Genomic DNA, 19,666 nt, shown 5'->3' on the forward strand with positions numbered 1-19,666 from the left:
GTGTCCCCTATAAATAAAAATCCTTAATATTTGGAGTCTCATCCTCACCCCCATCCAATGCACTGATTTATAGTGCCTGCAGAGTTTGTCTAAGTCCATGTAAAGAAGAGTGTACATTGGACAAATATTAAGGAATACTGCACATTGTTTACACAAGCGCTATCTCTCTGAAGGCTTTAATGGTCTATATACCTTCCCGGCGGTTATAGGCTCCCGTCTGTGAATCACTTCTTTCCTCGCTGGCTGTGAACCCCCCCCCCCCCTCAAATGTACATATCTCTTAACTGGCTATTTGATTTACGTGCAACTCAAAGATTACTTTGGACCAGAATCGTTAAAATTAAACAGAAGAGCAGTATTTCAATCCGAAAATAAATACCTGTAAAACCATACTCACCCCAAAATATAATATCAAAGCAGGTCAACATCCACACACACACACACAAAAACAAATTAAATATTATTCACAACACAAAAGCAGACTATATATAATTCTATGTAAAGTGTGTTATGCAGAAAACGATTAAAAATCATTTTAAATTTACAGAGCGTGCATTAATTATCTCGTGTGTTCCCCCCCCCCCCCCACCTCCGAACTCACTGTAATTCCGTTGCCTTTTTGAAAAGCGCAATACAAGAAAACGTCCTGGCTTATTTACGATTTTACCAGGTGCCTATTTTTTTTTATTTAAAGAAAACGAAACTTGACTTGCGATAGAGTTCGAGGAGAGAAGAGCAGCGCCGCTAAAATCCCAGCTTCCACCGTATCCCGTTTATTGGACTTTTCCCGCTAGCACACTTTTCCTGCTGTGTGGAATCGTTCTCTGCTTCCAAACGCGTGGCCTGTCCCAAGTTGCACAGGTTCTACTTTGGATATTCTAGGTGGGCAATTTCAAGAGTGCCAAACGTAATTTCCATTCGAAGAGTTTAATCCTACAAAAAGTGCAAAGTGCAGTTAAAACGCTTGGGCAACATCACCAGCTGATTTTCGATACTCAGCGAATCGGGAGTGGAAAGAGGAGCCTCACGTCTTTGTACAATTTCTCACAGGCACAGCGGACGTTTATTTTCACGTGCGTTTAGATCTCCTTTAAGTCTAATTCAGAGAAGGGCACTTAAATAATTTTAAAAATCCCGCAAGCCTATATGCAATGGTAATTTTAAATGGATTCCGTTATCCTTTTTTTTTACTGGAAGCTGTGTTTATCCAGGTTTAAAACGTCTGCATTTCCCCCCCAAAAAACTTTAGATATATTCTCAGAGCTGGAAGTAATGCTCACGGCATCAAGCTACTGTCACAGGCCTTGATTTGTTTGGTAGTTTATTTACATTTTTGTGTTGAGGTATTCTCCAAATGTTGTATTGAGACGTAAAAGGACAAATATCACACTCGCAAGGCGCGTTTCTGTTTATAAATCTGTCGAATGGCTTGGCAAAGGAAACAAGACCAAGAAATAAACGACAGTTTTGACAGCCGCGGGAGAACTGTATTTCCTTTGCCACTATGTATATTTGATAGCAAACATGTCTAGTGTATAGAAGCTAGGACATATTCGCTCTGTTGCGTGGAATAACCCCTACAAGATATTCGCCAGTGTAGCTGCATCCGTCTGTTGCCTTCACGTGCATCATCGACCTAACAGCAACATGATGAGTTTTTTTTAAAATTTCAGTTCTGCAACCTAGTTGCCTCTAACGAAAACTCAAAGGACGAGACTGATTGTGAGGACTGTTTTCAGAACCAAGCCGCGAGGAGCTTCTCCAAATACCAATCGCCGCCTGCCTGAGCAACTATGGGCAATTTACCAAAAACATTTTGATTTAGTTTTAACAAGTGATGCCGTCGCCGAAGGAAGACTGCGAGCCAAGGTGGGGCACTCGAGATTGTCAAAGTGGAGGGATTGAATTAACACGAAGGCGATCCTAAGGAAAAAAAGGAACTACTGAGAACAACGATCTCGAGTGGCCTGGCGAATCCACCAGTGGATAGGATGGAGAGTGTAGCCAGGGTCTCACTCGGACTTCGTGTTCGGACGTCCTGTCTGGACACTGTCTATGTACAGTATAGCTTCCTTTGGAGAAAGTACCTTGCAGAACTTATATAAAAGCCAAGTCAATAACCACTTCAGAACCGTTGTTACTGAAACCGTGGCAAATCATTACAGCCACAGTGACAGACTATGTCTTTTTTCTCCAGTCCTGCCGAAAGGTTTCGTCTGTACTTTTTTCCCCCCATAGATGCCGCCTGGCCTGCAAGAGTTCCTGCGGCATTTTGTGTGTGTTGCTCGGATTTCCAGCGTCTTCAGACTTTCTCTTGTTTATGTCTTAAAATGCACCTTTACGTTTAGACTTTATTAGTGATAAATTACCACGTTTCAGACATTATTAGTATGAATATACAAAATGTATTTCACCTGCATGAACCCGACCCACAACTTAATCAATAGATTGGAATTTTTCTTATGTAATGTTACGATTTTATGGACGCATTTCAATTATTAAAGTCCCATTTGCCGTAGCGATGGCTTCTGGTGCAGGGTTGACTTTTACAATATACGACCCTAGATATTTACCAGATGATTGGACTAGTTCGGCAAACAGAAAAAGGTGGAGATCTGGATGGGGAGGGGACTGGACGACACATTTGCATCGCGCATCGCGAATTAATTTTGGGGATTTGACTTGATTAAGATATCTGTCAGTTTGCAATTCAGAAATCTCATTATGGGACTTGGAGCCAAGAGGCTAGTGCTAGGGCAGATGGAATTACTGTTCAGTGTTTGCAGATGATAATTTGCGCTTTCAGACCCGGATTTGCATATATTGCATCTGTCAAGTGCCTCTCTCCCTTATTTAAAAATAACTTTGAACTGCCATCGTGTTTCCTAATATGGGAATCGAGCATAATTTGCAAGCTCCTTTCATTTTCAAGTCATATTTGTTGTATAAAGAGACCAGTAGCATTAATATTAATAGGGCTGATGAAGTTGTCCCATGTCAATGGCGCAGGTCCCGTGACCAATAGTTACTATATCTTGTTGCCTATTCCAAGAGTGCTATTAAAATACACATATCCCACACAAAGGAAAATTATCTAAAGCAGAATGGATAGGGTCTATCCGTTCATATAGATCACAGCGAAAGTGGAGTGCGACTGTGCTTCAATCTAACCATTACTGTGCCCTATATCTGCGCACCTACCTTTTTTTCCAAACAAGCACAGAATACGACGGAAAACAAGTCTTACCGAAAAAGCGCGAGTTGGAAATGTCAGGGAGTGATGTAACTGTTACCCTTCGAGAGTTTCCGTACAATTCAATGATTCTCAATGGCGAAAAGTTCCTGACGAAGTCAATAGAAGGAAGGAATTTCTAGGTCATTGGAACAGGAATGCTGAATTAAGTGCTGTTTATTCTTGCGGGAACAACAGCTCCCCAACAAAGCCAGAGAGGGGATAAAACATGGAATCTCTGACGGAATCTGGCGGCTTTTATTCCCTCTTTAGGGAGTTTCAATCTCAGGCTCTAACAGCTTCTCCAGCAGTACCGAGAAAGGCAAAAACTGGTGTTTGCCCGGCTTGGGGAGCCGAGCCGATTTTTTTTTTGTGGGGGGGGGGGTCTCCGAATAAGTTCGTACATCTCAAATCTCAAAACGCCGAAATGAAATACCTTGTAATTGTTTTGAAAAATCCGATCTCGGCAAAATGAATTAAAACTTGCTGAATAACCATTGTCGTTCACTCAATTTGCTTTTAGGAGAGACATGACAGCTTTAGCATACGACAAGTTTGGGGCCGAGGGGACTTATTGGGCTGAGACGAGGTGCGGTGGTCAGAAATGAAGGAAGGTTCATCTTTCGCTATGTAAGTGTTAGACGGCAGAAGGGTTAAATCTTATGCCAAAAGTAACCTTCGCGCCCACTTCCACAAGATAAATAAAAAAACAACTTCAAAGTTCAAATTTCGAAGTAAATTTATTATCAAAATATGTATATGTCACCATATACTACCGTCAGATTGATTTTCTTGCAGATGTTCGCAGTAGAACAAAGAAATAGATTGAAAAACCACACGGAAATAAAGACGGACAAACAGCCAACGTGCAAAAGAATACAATATAAACACACGATGATAATAATAATAATGAATATATAAATAAATACATAATATTGAGAACACGAGTCCTTGAAACTGAGTCCACAGCTTGTGGAATCAGTTCATTGTTGAGGTGAGTGAAGTTATCCATGCTAGTTCAGGAAACGGATGGATAATAGTTATATTAATACAATATAATTTCAAGTGTAAATAATCTTGAAAGCCGTATAGCTGAGTTAGCCAACGGATGAATAACTTGGTCCTTAGCAGTAACCAAACACCTTCAATAAATATACCCACCGCTCTAATATAGTTAAATCCGAATCAGTTTAAATCCATTTAGGTTATATTAACGGGAACTCCCACAACCCGTGTCTCTCCAACCACCCGCGAGAGAAACTTTATTTTGTGTTACATATAAGGGATTGGCAAACCTGACACGATGCTGTGGGATATTAGAGAGGAAAGCACCCTCACTACATCCCAACATTTCACATAGCAGCATCACTCTCCTACCCCAATGCCCCGCCACGCACTCGGCGGAAATTTGAAGCCATTTATTTTAACTCAGTACGAAAGGTAAAAAGAAAAAAAAACACAGGGCAGGACAGGGAGGAATCGCGGACGAACATATTTGTCCTCTCTGATGTAGTGTCAGGTGAAAGGCTTGAAGCTGATTTTGTGTTTAAGGTAAAGGAGAAGTACTTCTCCACTCGCTTCCAACGTCAACAGAAAAAAAAAATGCAAAGTGCTGAAATCCTTATTGCAGTGCAGGATAGAAGCACCTTAATATAAACAGAAAGTGCTGTAATTGCGTCGCAGTTCAGAGAGAGGGAGAGAGGTTTCAGTTCGATAGCCTTTCGTCAAAAGCTGTTACCTGGTCTCCATCACAGCAGGTACTGGCAGACAGCAAGTATCTCATTGACTCGGGAGTTGAAAAATGAGTGGCCGTTGGAATCTAGTACCACTGTGATCATTACGGAAATATTAATTCATGGAAAATATGCAAAGGAATATTGCGACAGGAAAGGTGCACGTTGAATTTAGTTGATCAGTATCGCCTGCGCAAACAATGAGGACATTCGGCCCAGCTTTTTGTGTGTGTGTGTTGCTTGAATTTCCAGCATCTGCAGATTTCCTCGTGTTTGCATTGGATAAGTCCTGGCTGCCCTTTGAACAATCCTGTCAGGCCTGTTGTCCCTGTGCCCAGGCACTTTAATTCCGTTCCTTTTCTCAGACTGATATATTCGTTCACGACCTCCCGGTTGAGGCCAGACGAAAATCAGAGAAACATCACCTCATGGTCCACCTAGGCAATTCCTAACCCGACCGCATCAAAATCGATTTCTCTGACTTCCGCTAACCACTCTCCTCTCCACAACCGCCCCTTCTCCTTCGCTTTCCCTTAACCCTCTTTCTCCTCCCCCGCCTTCACGACTTTCCCGTTCCTTCGCCTTCTCACGGGAGATAGAAAAGGCATGTAAAAAGGGCGCTGTTGCGATAATCATAAGGGATTTCACTCTACAAGTAGATTGAGTTGGTGCTGGATCCCAATAGAGGGAATTTGTAAATCGTCTATGAGGTGGCTTTTTAGTGTACCTTTGATCCAGCCCACTAGGGGGACGGTAATTCCGGATTGGCTGTTCATGTAATTGACCCAGATTTGATTAGGGAGTTTAAGGTGAAAGAACCTTTAGGAAACAGTAATCATAACATGATAGAATTCATCCTGCCGTTTGAAAAGGAGAAGCTAAAATCGGATTACAGTGGAGTAAAGGGAATCACAGAGGCAAGAGAGATGAGCTGGCCACAGTTGATCAGAAGGGAACACTAGCAGGAAAAAAACCAGAAGGTGCAGGAAAGATACATCCCAAGATGAAGAAATATTCTAAAGAGAGGATAAAGCAACCATGCTGACAAGGGACGTCAAGGACAGCATAAAAGCAAAATGGAGGGCATATAATATTGCCAAAATGAGTGGGGAAGTAGTGGCAATCGAGAAAATCTGCAGATGCTGGAAATCTGAGCAACACACACAAAATGCTGGATGAACTCAAGCAGGCCGGGCAGCATCTATGGAAAGAAGTACAGTTGACGTTTTAGGCTCAGTCTCTTCGACAGGACTGTTGACATCGACTGTTTACTCTTTTCCATGGATGCTGCCTGGCTTACTGAGTTCCTCCAGCATTTTGTGTGTGTTGGAAAGGTAGTGGGTTGAAAACCTTTTAAAAACCATCAGAAGGCAACTAAAAGCCATAAAGAGTAAAAGAGAGATGAGCGAGGTTATCAGACCAATAGAAAATGACACTGCAGAGGTCACAATGTGGGACAAGGAAATGGCAGATGAACTGAATAAGTATTTTGCACCAGTGTTCACTGTGAAAAACACCAGCAGTATGCTTGAAATTCGACAGTGTTGGGGAGCAAAAGTGAGTGTTGCCCACTGAGGAGAGGGCACCTTGGTAAACTGAAAAGTCTGAAGGAAGATAGGGCACCCAAAAGAGATGACCTACACCCCAGGGTTCTGAAAGAAGTAGCGAAAGAGATTGTGGAGGCATTTGAAATGAACTTTTAAGAATCACTAGATTCTAGAAAGGGTCCTGAGGACAGGAAAAATGCAGATGTCACTCCACTCTTCAAGAAGGGAGGGAGGCAGAAGAAAGGAAATTATAGGCCAGTGGAAAGATTTTGGAGTCAATTATGAAGGATGAGGTTTTGGAGTACTAGGAGGCAGATGATAAAATAGGCCAAAGTCAGCATGGTTTACCAAAGGGGAAATGTAGCCTGACAAATCTGTTAGAATTCGCAGGATCGACAAAGGAAAGTGAGTGGATGTTGTTTCATTTGGATTTTCAGAAGGCCTTTGGCTGCTTAACAAGGGCCCGTTGTATTACAGGAAAGGTACTAGCATGGATAGAATATTGGCTGACTGGCAGGAGGCAAAGAGCGGCATTTAAAGGGGGCTTTCCAAATTGGCTTCAAGTGGCTAGTGTTGTACTGCAGGACTCAGTGTTTTGACCGCTTCTCTTCACGTTAAATGTCAATGATTTGGTTGAAGGAATTGATGGCTTTGTGGCCACGTTTGTGGATGATACTAAGATAGGTGGAGGGGCAGGTAGTGTTGAGGAAGCAGGGTGTCTGCAGAAAGACTTAGACAGATTGGGCAAATGGGTAAAGAAGTGGCAGATGGAATATTGTGTTAGCATTCATTTCAAAAAGACTAGAATACAAAAGTAAGGGTGTAATCCCAAGGCTTTATAAGGCAATGGTCAAACCAGACTTGGAGTATTGTGAGCAGTTTTGGGTCCTTATCTGAGAAAATATATGCTGGCATTGGAGAGGGTCTAGAGGAGGTTCACAAGCATGGTCCCAGGAATGAAATGGTTAACATATGGGCAGCATGTGATTGTTCTGGGCCTGTACTCACTGGAGTTTAGAAGAATGGGGGATGGAGAGGGGTCTCATTAAAACCTGTCGAATATTGCAAAGCCTAGACAGAGTGGATATAGAAAGGATGTCTCCTACAGTGGGGGAGTCTAGAACCAGAGGCCAATGTCCCAGAATAGAGGGGTGTCCATTTAGAACAGAAATGAGGAGGAATTTCTTTAGCCAGAAGGTGGTGAATCTGTGGAACTCATTTTCACAGTTGGCTGTGCAGGTTAAGTCATTGGGTATATTTAAGGTGGAAGTTGTTAAGTTCTTGGTTAATTAGGGTGTCAAAGGTTAAGGGGAGAAGGCAGAGAAAATGGGGTTGAGATGGACAATAAATCAGTCATGATGGAATGGTAGAGCAGATTCGATGGGCCAAATGGCCTAATTATGCTCCTATATTTTATGGTCTTATGGTCTTCTGGTCTTCTCCCTCCCCACTTCATATCCTTTATTCCATGGTCTACTGAACTTTCAGACTCCTTCTTGTTCAATCCATTGCCTCTTCCATCTATCACGTCCCAGCTCCTGACATCATTCCCAATTCACCTCTTCCCCTACTCTTACCTACTTCCACCTCTCCTCACCTGGATTCACCTTACCACCCGTCAGTTGCGCTCCTTCCCCCACCCCTCCCATCCTTTTATTCTGGTTTACGCCCTCTTTCCTTTCAGTCCTGATGAAAGAAAGGTCTCCTTCCGAAAGGTCGGCTGTACATTTCCCTCCACCCATAGCGCCCTACCCGCCGAGTTCCTCCAATATGTTCGTGTAAGCACAAGAGATTCTGCAAATGCTGGCAACACACACAAAATGTTGGAGGAATTCAGCTGGTCAGGCAGCTTCAATGGAGAGGAATGAAGAGCCGACGTTTCGGGCCGGAACCTTTTATAGAACTATGATGAAGGGTCTCGGCCCGAAACGTCGACTGTTTATTCCCCTCAGTTGATGCCGCCCAACTTCCCGAGTTCCGTCAGCATTTTGTGTGTTGCTCAGCACTTTTGCGCGTCTTGTGAGTCCCATTCCCTATCTCTTTCCCGGTAGCCCTGCTAACTAGGGAAGAGTAGGGGAAGGGGGAAGTAGGAATGACAGGAGTACCTGGGAATTGTACGGTATATACAATGTACACACGCACAGTATATAGCTAGGGTGCCTAAGATTTTTGCTCAGTACTGTATATTGGTTAGTGATTGGGAAACAGAAATAAGGGTACTTACCTTTTGTATCAGCTCAGTGGTATTAAGTGTTATTTGGTAACTGGGAAGACATAATACACAGGATTGTGCAATCGTCTTCGGCATCCTATCTATCTGTCTGTCTGTCTATCTATCTATCTTTTTATATGCCTAAGACTTTTGCACAGTACTGTACTTGGTTAAATAAGATATTATAAATATCTTAACCGAAACATGTAGACTTATTTATTTTAAGAAATAGTATGCCTTTCTCTTTATAGAATTCTGCACACGTGTACTGTGATTGAAACGTATAGGGCCGCCGCTGAAGTCTTCCCCGCCTTACATTCTGTTCTCAAATTCATTCATTTAGCATTTAGGGAGAAACAGCTCAACCCTCCCCACCCCCACCATTTCCGGTAGGATCCCAACTAGTTCCTAGAATGCTGGAATTCTGTTGAACTCACCCCCACAAAGGCATCGGGGTGGCACGGTCCCAACTGACCGTGTGGTACTTCTGAACATTCAGGAGGGGGGAAATAGGCATCTGAATAGCTTCGAAAACTTTTATCTATTTTAAACAGGGAGACTGAGCAAGGTATGAAATATCGAACTGGAAGGAAGGAACGATGTTTCTATAAAGTGCGTTGCATTTCCGCAAAACTCTTTGGATCAGTAATCAGGCAGCATGACTGTCCTCAGAATGTCTTCTGACATCTTGGTCTGAGACCATGGAATACCGTTGTAATTGTTTCATTCCACACAAACTTAAAACTGAGTGGTGCATTTCAACCAACAGTCAGCATAATCGTCTAGTTTTGCACCTACCGTTAACCCCGGACGTTCTGGGGTTTCCCCCGCTCCACCAACACCACCACCATCACTACTCCCAACTGTTCTCCCCACCCCCCACGTTACCCACGCCCTCTGAAGGCCAAGCTCGAATGTCAGGTGCAACCTCCCGACCTCCACCGACTGGTTTGATTTCACACGGCTTTGTGCGAGCTCTCAGTCCATCTGCCGTCCAAGAGTTACCGCGAATGTGCACAGTGGGGGCCTTGGCTGAAGAACCAACACTGAAATAACCCGGGTCTTAAATCTGGCTCTGGCATCTGTGCAGTGCCGGGCCGTGCAGACTCGAGATGAATCGGCGCAAAACTGGAGACTTGCAATAGATGAACTTATAATTCCAGCGTTTCTGCATTTTAATACTATTATTTCTCTGCAAATACTTATTAAAGTTAAGGATCAACAGGTTTATTAACTAGCTTAAAAATTCAACGGTATGGGGAGTTATCCAATCGCACAAAGGTGGGGTCAGTTCCAGGTGAACGTTTGGTAAACTGGAATAATGTGGAACTAGAGCTTAACTACTGAAAGTTCAACAGATCTCTCAGTAATGAATAAAGGGTTCACTGCACTGCGTGAAGAACGAAGGAATGAGGCCGGCTGTTCAGCCCATCGACTGATCCGCCCTTACTTAGTGGTTAAAGAAAGGTGGCACTCACCTCTTTTCTACCCATTTGCTAAGACACTTACTCTGAACAAAAAAGACAAGAGACAGCGGCAAAATTACAGTCTGGGATTTCAGGCAGACTTTCAGTCAACGCACACAAAATGTTGGATGAATCGGCAGGTCGGACAGCATCTTTGGAGAGGAATAACGAGCCGACTTTTCGGGCAGAGACCTTTCATCGGGACTGCCCGAACCAACTTCTTCTTTGTGCCTACTGAGGCATAGGTCGCCGATAGCAGCTCGTCAGAGTCCTCAGTCCTGGGCCTGTAGGAAGATGATTGGCAATGTGGCTTCCACTTTCACCACAAGACTTCGTACGTCTTCTAGGCGAATTTCCTTCCTATACCAGAATGGGGTCCTTGGAGCTTCTCTTGGGGCTTCTGCTACTCTGTGTTTTTACGGGACGCGCTTGCTATCCCCATGCCCAACCAACGTCGCCTCTTTTTTTCCCCCTCCTACATAGATGTTGCCTGGGCTGCTGAGTTCCTCCAGAATTTTCTTTATGCTACTCTGAATTTCCGGCATCTGCAAATCTGGTGTGCTTTAGGATTTCAGTTAAAGTAGGAGTGAGGATGAGAAATTATTTCTCTAAGAAGCAAGAGGATTAGATTCATTGGACATTCAATCCTTATCTTTCTGAATAGTAAAGCAAATAACTTGAATAAACGTATTTTTTCCCCAGGAAACCTTCCCGACTATAGGTGCATTCTAATATATATCGGTAAAATTGGTAACATGTAAAACGGTGCATTGAGGAAGTACAAGGGAAAGCAATAACGCAATGCGGAACCGAGTGTTACAGTTACAGAGAAAGGCAATGGGGGGTTTTGATGCGTGTTATAGCACCGTTGCCTTACATTCGCCACAACTACAGTTCAGTCCCCGCCCCCGGTGCTGTCTGTGACTGTCTTTGTTTATTCTGAGAGCTCCGATACCCCACCCCAACCAAAGACGCGCTGGAAGGAAGAATGACTGTCTACTGTAAATTACATTGGCGTAGGTGTGTGCAAAAATTGTGCAGAGTGCTGGGAGAATAGGTCATAGGGAAAATTAGTACGGGGCCGGGTTTCCTCTGTGAATCAGCACAGACTGAACCATGCCCTTCAGTCAACTGTTTCGTGTCAAGCAAGATACTCATCTAACCTAGTCTCATTTGTCAATGTTCAGCCCATAACCTTCCAAACCTTTCCTATCCATGTACCTGTCCAATGTCTTGCAGCAGGTAGCCCTTCCTTTGGCAGTCCATTCCACATGTGTACCACCCTCTGTGTAAAAGAGTTCCCCCTAAAGTTGTAATTTTTTTTCTCTCTCACCTGAAGCATATGCCCTCTAATTCTTGACTCCCCGACACTGGAAAAAAGACTGGCTGCATTCATCCTAACTGTGCCCATCTCAATTTTAGACACAGCTCAATTTTACTCACTTGATAAGCTCAATGGTTATCCTCCATGTCAAAAGGCAAGGAAACAAGGAAATATAGATAGCATAACCACTTATAATTGACATCATTGCCATTAGTGGATTACTCACCATTAACCAGAAGATCAATGTAATTGGAAGGTGGGTGATGGGAGGATCTTCACATTTGGTTATTTTGATGTCAGAGAGGATTGACATTTGTTTAGAACAGAGATGAGGAGGAATTTCATTGCCACAGATGGCTGTGACTGGAGGAAATTTATTGCCACGGATGGCTATAGAGATCAAGTAATTTTTTAATGTTTTTTTTCTATTTATCCATTTTCGGGACGTGGGTGCCGCCAGCTAAGCCAGCATTTATTGCCCATCCCTAGTAAATCAGGTATTTTAGTAATTGGGTAAACGCGAAGTATACTGCAGATGCTGTGGTCAAATCAAGATGTACTAACAAGCTGGATGAACTCAGCAGGTCGGGCAGCATCCGTTGAAATGAGCAGTCAATGTTTCGGGCCGAGACCCTTCGTCAGGACTAGCAGGTTAATTGGGTATATTTAAAGTGGAGTTTGAGAAGTTAATGATTAGTGAGGGCATCAAAAATTACATGGAGAAGGCAGGAGAAGGCAGGGGTTGAGGGGGATAATAAATCAGCCACGATCAAATGGCGCAGACTCAATGGGCTAAATGATCTTATTTATTTATTTAGATACAGTGCAGAGTGGGCCCTTCTGGTCCTTCGAGCTGTGTTGCCCAGCAACCCCTGATTTAAAACTAGCCTAAGTACGGGACAATTTACAATGACCATGTAACCTATCAACCAGTATGCCTTTGGACTGTGAGAGGAAACCAGAGCAAACCCACACAGTCACAGGGAGAAAGTCCAAACTCTTTACAGACAGTGGCAGGAATTGATCCCAGGTCGCTTGTACTATAAAGCATTGTGCTGATCCTTTGTCTTATAGTCTTACAGTACAGAATGGGATTGATGAGACTCCTTTACGAGTTACTTCAAGAGCTAGCATAGACTTGTTGGACAGAATAGTTTTTTTTCTACATCCTCATGAAAGATGAAATGAACATTAATAGTATATGTGACTAGTATATGTTTTGGCCAGACATCTTTTATAGAAGGAGAAAGAGAGTTAACGTCTGATGTGGAAAACTTTTAAACAGAAGGGATCTCCCAGTGGCCACCCATTTTAATTCCACTTTCCATTCCCATTCTGATATGTCCATCCGTGGCCTCCTCCACTGTCGGGATAAGGCCACACTTGAGTTGGAGGAAAAACAACTTATATTCCGTTTGGGTAGCCTCCAACCTGATGGCATGAACATCAATTTCGCAAACTTTCAGTATTACCTCCACTCCCTCCCCCTTTACCATTTCCCATCCCCTTGTCCCCTTCTCATGTTATCTCCTTGCCCACTCATCACATCACTCTGGTGCTCCTCCCCCTCTTTCTTCTTTCTTCCATGGCCTTCTGTCTCTTTCACCAATCAACTTCCTAGCTCTTTGCTTCATTTCTCCCCCTCCAAGTTTCACCTATCATCTGGCGTTTCTCTCTCCCCTCCCCACACCTTTCAAATCTACTCCTCAGCTTTTCTTCTCCAGTCCTGCCAAGGGTTTCGGCCTGAAACGTTGACTGTACTCTTTGCCATAGATGCTGCCTGGTCTGCAGAGTTCCTCCATCATTTTGTCTGTGTTGCTGGAGGAAAACAAGTTACTTTGAAGTTGCAAAGAAGATAGTGAAGAACTGAATAAGACAAAGAGAATATCTGTCATCGACTATGGCCAGGATTTCTGCGGAGATAATTTGTAGAGGTCATCTGGTAGGGAGAGGTAGAGATAATTTGTAGAGGTCAATGAATGGAGGTAGGGAGTGAAAATACTCATATAAGAGCAATAAGTGTTGTGAAATAATCGATTGGATATGCTCAGACGGTTATGCTGTTCCAATAGAAAAAGAAATACTGAGGCAAAGTACCATTCTGAAAAAGAGTAAGTGAGTGAGCCCAGGTTTCACAGTTAATTGCAAATAAGCAAGTTGCTTGAGGAACTCAGTGGGTCGAGCAGCATCTGTGGAGGGAAAGGGTTTGATGAAGGTTCTCGAGCCAAAGTGTTGATTATGTCCTTCCTTCTGCAGATGCCACCTGATCCTCTGAGGTCCTCTAGCAGTTTGATTTAACTATTTCTGCTCCAGGTTGCAGCACCTGTTTCCGCAATATACAATTCAGTACTGTACTGGGTTTGGAAGGCTGCGGTGTGCCCATATAGAAGATGAGATATTGTGCCTCAACCTTGGATCAGGCCTCCATTCAGTAGTCAGAAAGTCACAGACCAAAAGATCAGAATGGGATGAAGCCCACTGCTTCAGCCTACTGCTCTTCCAGACACAATATTGAATTCTATATTTTCACCATCCAGGCCTTGCCAGCTTCTTTCTATAACCATTGGGCAGGAGGTACAGAAACCTTATCTTCCACCCCACCAGCTTCAGGAACAGTTACTTTGAATTGATTTCACAACCTGTAGACCCACCGCCAAGGATGCTTGCTCTCAGAATTATTTTTTTATTTGCATAGTTTGCCTTTTTTTGCACATAGTTTGACTGTCAATCTTTGTCTGTATACAGCATATATAGTTTTTTTTTTGTAAAATTCTATTTTATTTATTTTCTTCACTATAAGTGTCTGCAAGAAAATGAATCACAATGTAGTATATGGTAGCATATCCATACCCTGATAATAAGCTTACTTTGAATCTTGAACTTCAAATAACTTGCTTTCTCTTTATTCTTACTCTTTTTTCCTGTCTATTCACTAATGTTATCATAATTTCAAAACTGTTCCAGGTTTTGCATAATACTTTCTTGCAAGTAGATTAACTTCTCTATCAACTATCATCCACCTGAGAATTATTGTGTAAAGCAAAGACTAATTTCTCCTGTTTGCATACATAACGATAAACCGAATGGAAGACCACTGTATTTTCACTGCTTTATGATTTAAGTTCAGTAACAAATCTAATACATAAAATCAGGGATTTATTCTGCTAACTCTGAGAAGGGCCTGGATGTGTTCTGGCTTCCAGTATATATATCTGGATAGCATTCCTTGGCTATTTGAAGAAGACTTTCACAATACTTATCTGATCTGCTTCAGCAAATCTAGCCCACATAAATGCTTTTCTCATATTATGGCTTCTTCTCCCTGCCTTTCCAGTGGCGTTGAAGGTCTCAGCCCAAAACGATGTTTAATCCCATCCATAGATGCTGCCCGACCTGTTGATTCTGCCAGCAATTTTAGTGTGTTGCCTTTACATAACATACTTGTATTGACTGGCTGCATCGCTGGTATGGGAACTGTACTTCTCTCAATCGCAGGACTCTGCAGAGAGTGCTGCGGACAGCCCAGCGCAGCAGTAGATGTGAACCTCCCACTATTCAGGACATTTTCAAAGGTGCGTAAAAAGGGCCCGAAGGATCATTGGAGACCTGAGTCACACCTACCACAAACTGTTCCAGCTGCTAGCATCCGGGAAACGGTACTGCAGCATAAAAGCCAGGACCAGCAGGCTCTGGGACAGCTTCTTCCACCAGGCCATCAGACTGCTTAATTCATGCTAACACAACTTCAACTCTGCCACCCACTTCAACTCTGCCTCTCATTCCCATCTAGATATGTCCATACATGGCCTCCTCTACTGCCATGATGAGGCCAAACTCAGGTTGGAGGAGCAACACCTCATCTACCGTCTGGGTAGCCTCCAGCCTGGTGGTATGAACATTGAATTCTCCAATTTCCGGTGATTCCCTCCCCCTCCCCCTTCCCCTATCCTAGGTCCCTCTCTCCCCTTTCAACTTTCTGCTTCTTTATCTCTACAGTTCTTTCATGCTTATCCCCTCCCCCTCCCCCCTTTATCTTTCCTCTGATTGGTTTTCCACCTGGCGCCTCTAGGCCCTACCCCCTCCCCTATTTCTATTACTGGGCTTCGGCCCTCTCTTCCCCCCATTCCTGATGAAGGGTCTTGGCCCGAAACATTGGCTACTCTTTTCTCACGGATGCTGCCTGACCTGCTGAGTTCTTCCAGCGTTGTGTACGTATTCTTTGATCCACAGCATCTGCAGTTGTATTCTTGTGTTTTGACACAACTGTATTACTACGCTATATTGACTATCCTGTTGTACATAATATTTATTATATATTACTATAACTGCACATTTGGACGGAGACATAACATAAAGATTTTTACTCTTCATGTATGTGAAGGATGTAAGTAATAAAGACAATTCAACCCAATTAATTTTGCTCAGGTGGCCACTGTAGTGATTTCCAGACACCAAGCTTACACCTCTTGCCTCTCTACCAATTTCTGAACTGATCCAACTCCAGCCTGCCCACTGGTCTGCCAACTACACCTTTCCATCCTCAAACACCCAGTGATCTGCTGATACGAGCCAACTCTACTTTGAACTGTCCATCCATATTGTGTGGGAATGATCCAAACTCTGTCCCCACATTTTAATCTTCTAACATGCCTTGATGACCTAATCTGCAAAACACTCATCACTACACAGACTCCATTCCTTCTCACTCATTACCCCATCACCAGCTATACTACCATTCCCCATCTCATTTCCACGATTCTCCCAGAAACTAATCCTCCCTAACGATCCTCATCACTGCCAACCGCTTGGCATGGCTCTTTCTTTCAGTCCCAACCCTCCATTCTTTATCCATCTCTTGCTGCTTAAAACAGGATTATTTCAATAGTTCAATGATTCAATGGTTCCATTCAATATCAGAGAAATAAAGTCATTTCTGACTTTATTCCACTCCATAGCTGCTCCCTGGCTTGCTGAGTTTTGTCTGATATTGCCTCATTCTGATAAAAGATCTTTGACCTGAATCATTCATGCTGTTCCTCTTTCCACAGATAAACCTGTTAAAAATTTCCTGCATTTTCAGTTTTTATTTCAGATTTCAGACTATCCGCATGTACTTTTACTTTTGGAAACCATTATACAATAGATCGTTGATACAAGGGATAAAGGATGAATTGATTTGTGCACAACTTATAGATAAAAGCAATCTTATATAAGACCATAAGAGAGAGAAGCAGAATTGGCCCATCGTGTCTCTCTGTCATTCCGTCATGGCTGATTTATTATCCCTCTCAACTAAGTTCTCCTGCCTTCTCCCCATAAGCTTAGACACCATTACTAATCAAGAACCTATCAATCTCTGCTTTAAATATACCCAATGACTTGGCCTCCACAACTGTCTGTGGCAATGAATTCCATAGATTAATCTTCCTCAAGCTAAGAAAATTCCTCTTCATCTCTATTCTAAAGGGATGTCCTTCTATTCTGAGGCTGTGCTCCTTGATTTTTCCTAACCAGTCCCACAAACTTTCGGTTTCAAGGTGCTTAGATGTAAAGGCAGTTATGGCAATGCCTTCCTCATACTGACTGCTACACATCAAGGAGTGTCACACACCAGCTTCTCAAGTAGAGTTGTGAATTGGCAAGAAATGTTTGCTGAAATGATCTGACATCTTCATGAAGAGCAACAACACCATATCTGTCTGTGATGGGTCCAGTAAGCTCATGTTATTTAGAAATATTGCCCAAGTGGATGCTCTGGATAATAATCTTCAAGTCTTTTGTAACATAATTAGCAGCCTTCCCATGGATCTCAGGATAGGTTTGGACCCTAGAATTGTGGCTGACCTCAAACACCATGGCCTTAGCCTGGGCTCAATCATTTTGAATTATTTGAAACTGTGTAAAAATGTACATTAACCAATCAGTTTAGCCCTAGTTGATACATGTCAAATTGGGTAAAGTATTAAAAAGTAACATCATCATTTCTTTTCTGCTTCTGACTTTTTGGTGCCTGTTCTGGGCACCGATCCAAAGAGAGAAGTCAAGAACTTTTTGTCAGTGGTTCAAAGTATATTGAATTGAATTGAATTGATTTTATTTCTTACATCCTTCACATACGTGAGGAGTAAAAATCTTTATTGTGCATCCTATTTATTGCAAATTACAGTAATTTGTAATAAGTACTATGTACAGTAAGACATACAACATAACAGTCGATATAGCTTAGAAATACAATTGTGTCAACATGAATTAAGCACTCTGATGGCCTGGTGGAAGAAGGTGTCCCAGAGCCTGTCCTGGCTTTAGAGCTGCAGTACTGTTTCCCAGAACAATTTGAGGATGGTGTGACTAAGAACCCCAATGATCCTTCAGGTTTTTACACACCTGTCACTGTAAATATCCTGAATAGTGGGAAGTTCACGCCCACAGATGCACTGGGTTTTCCGCACCACTCTCTGCAGAGTCCTGCAATTGAGGGAAGTACGGTTCCCATACCGGGCAGTGATGCAGCCAGTCAGGAAGCTCTCAATTGTGCCAGTGTAGAAAGTCCTTAGGATTTGGGGACTCTTGTCGAACTTCTTCAACTGTCTGAAGTGAAAGAGGCGCTGTTGTGCTTTTTTCATCACACGGCCAGTATCAAAGCATGGATGAACTATGCAACCCTGAGACTGCCTTTCCACAGACATCCGTAAAACAGAAAAAACCATGAAAACCATTAAAAAAAGCATCAACCCCCGCCCCACAAACAAAGATCCCTGATTCGCGCAAATGGCAAAAAAAACCCCAACTAAAAACAGAGAATATAAAACACGAAGTAGAAAGAGTGCAGGCGTATTCAATTCAGATCAATCTAGCGCTGTGTAGTTCATTATCTGCAGGCCACCCCAATCAAAGTCAAACAAAATAGCAACAAAAGCACGGAGCAGCCAGAAACCAGAAGCAGATCATAATGTGAACAACAGAGTGCAATTCACCAACTGTGCCGATTAAACTTTGCTCAAGACCCAGGACTGCAGCACAATATTCTGGCAGCATCATGCGAGAGGGAGCGAGAGTCCATTTGAACGCAGGGACCTTCCTCTAGGAGCAGAGAGCGAGAGGGAGAGAGAGAGAGAGAGACAGCATCACACCCTGGCACCTTCCTCCAGTGGCAGTGAACGAGTGGCTGGTAGGCCGTTGGGTTGGGTGATGGGACTTATATTTACAGTAAGGAAATTATACTAGCTTTCAATTCTAACAGCATTAACTCTTTCAAGTGTATGACTAAAATACAAGTCATGATTTGAAAAGGACTTTATTCAAGATTTATTATTTGTGATGCCCCTGTTGTGGATCTAATTCACACTGGGCATAGTTTTTGATGATACATTTTGTTTGGAACGTAACATGATATTGTTTTGCGAAATTTTCCTGGCCTGCAGCTTTGTTCTTCCAAGGAGCATTGTCCCAAGAACTGTCACCATTTCCATGGCTTTGTTCAACTAATTATTCACTATTTATGAGCTTGGACAGTATATCACACAGGGAGTGATGGGTGTGTGGAATGCACTGCCGGCGGTGATGGTGGAAGTGGATACAATAGGGTCTTTTAAGAGCCTCTTAGATAGGTACATGGAGCTTAGAAAAACAGAAGGGTGAGCGGTAGGGAAATTCTAGGCAGTTTCTAGAGTAGGTTACATGGTCGGCACAACATTGTGGGCCGAATGTCCTGTAATGTGCTGTAGATTTTTATATTCTATGTTCTATATCAGGATAATGCTTAACTACCCTTGCCATCACAAGGTTAGCTGGTGGCGCTGTGGAGATATGTCTCTACCAAAGGAGGTGTAAGGCACTCCTTCCCTCCACTAGCCTGCACTCATCCTTGGGTAAGGTGTAGCACCTGCTGAGCACCCCCCAATCAGGGCCACATGAAACCATGGGAGCTGGTGGTGGATGGTTGTTTGAGCAATTGGAGCATATCACACGTCCTGGTTATGCGACCACTGACGCCAGGCAGACAATCTCTAAAGCGTATTGATAATGGCTGGGGTCACCTGGCTTGTAAAAACACTGCCAGAAGAAGGCAATGGCAAACCATTTCTGTAGAAAAACTTGCCAAGGACAATCATGGTTGAGGAAAGACCATCATTGCCCACGTCATATGACATGG

Source organism: Hemitrygon akajei, chromosome 1 (genome assembly GCF_048418815.1).
Source record: "Hemitrygon akajei chromosome 1, sHemAka1.3, whole genome shotgun sequence".
In the NCBI taxonomy this organism is placed as follows: domain Eukaryota; kingdom Metazoa; phylum Chordata; class Chondrichthyes; order Myliobatiformes; family Dasyatidae; genus Hemitrygon; species Hemitrygon akajei.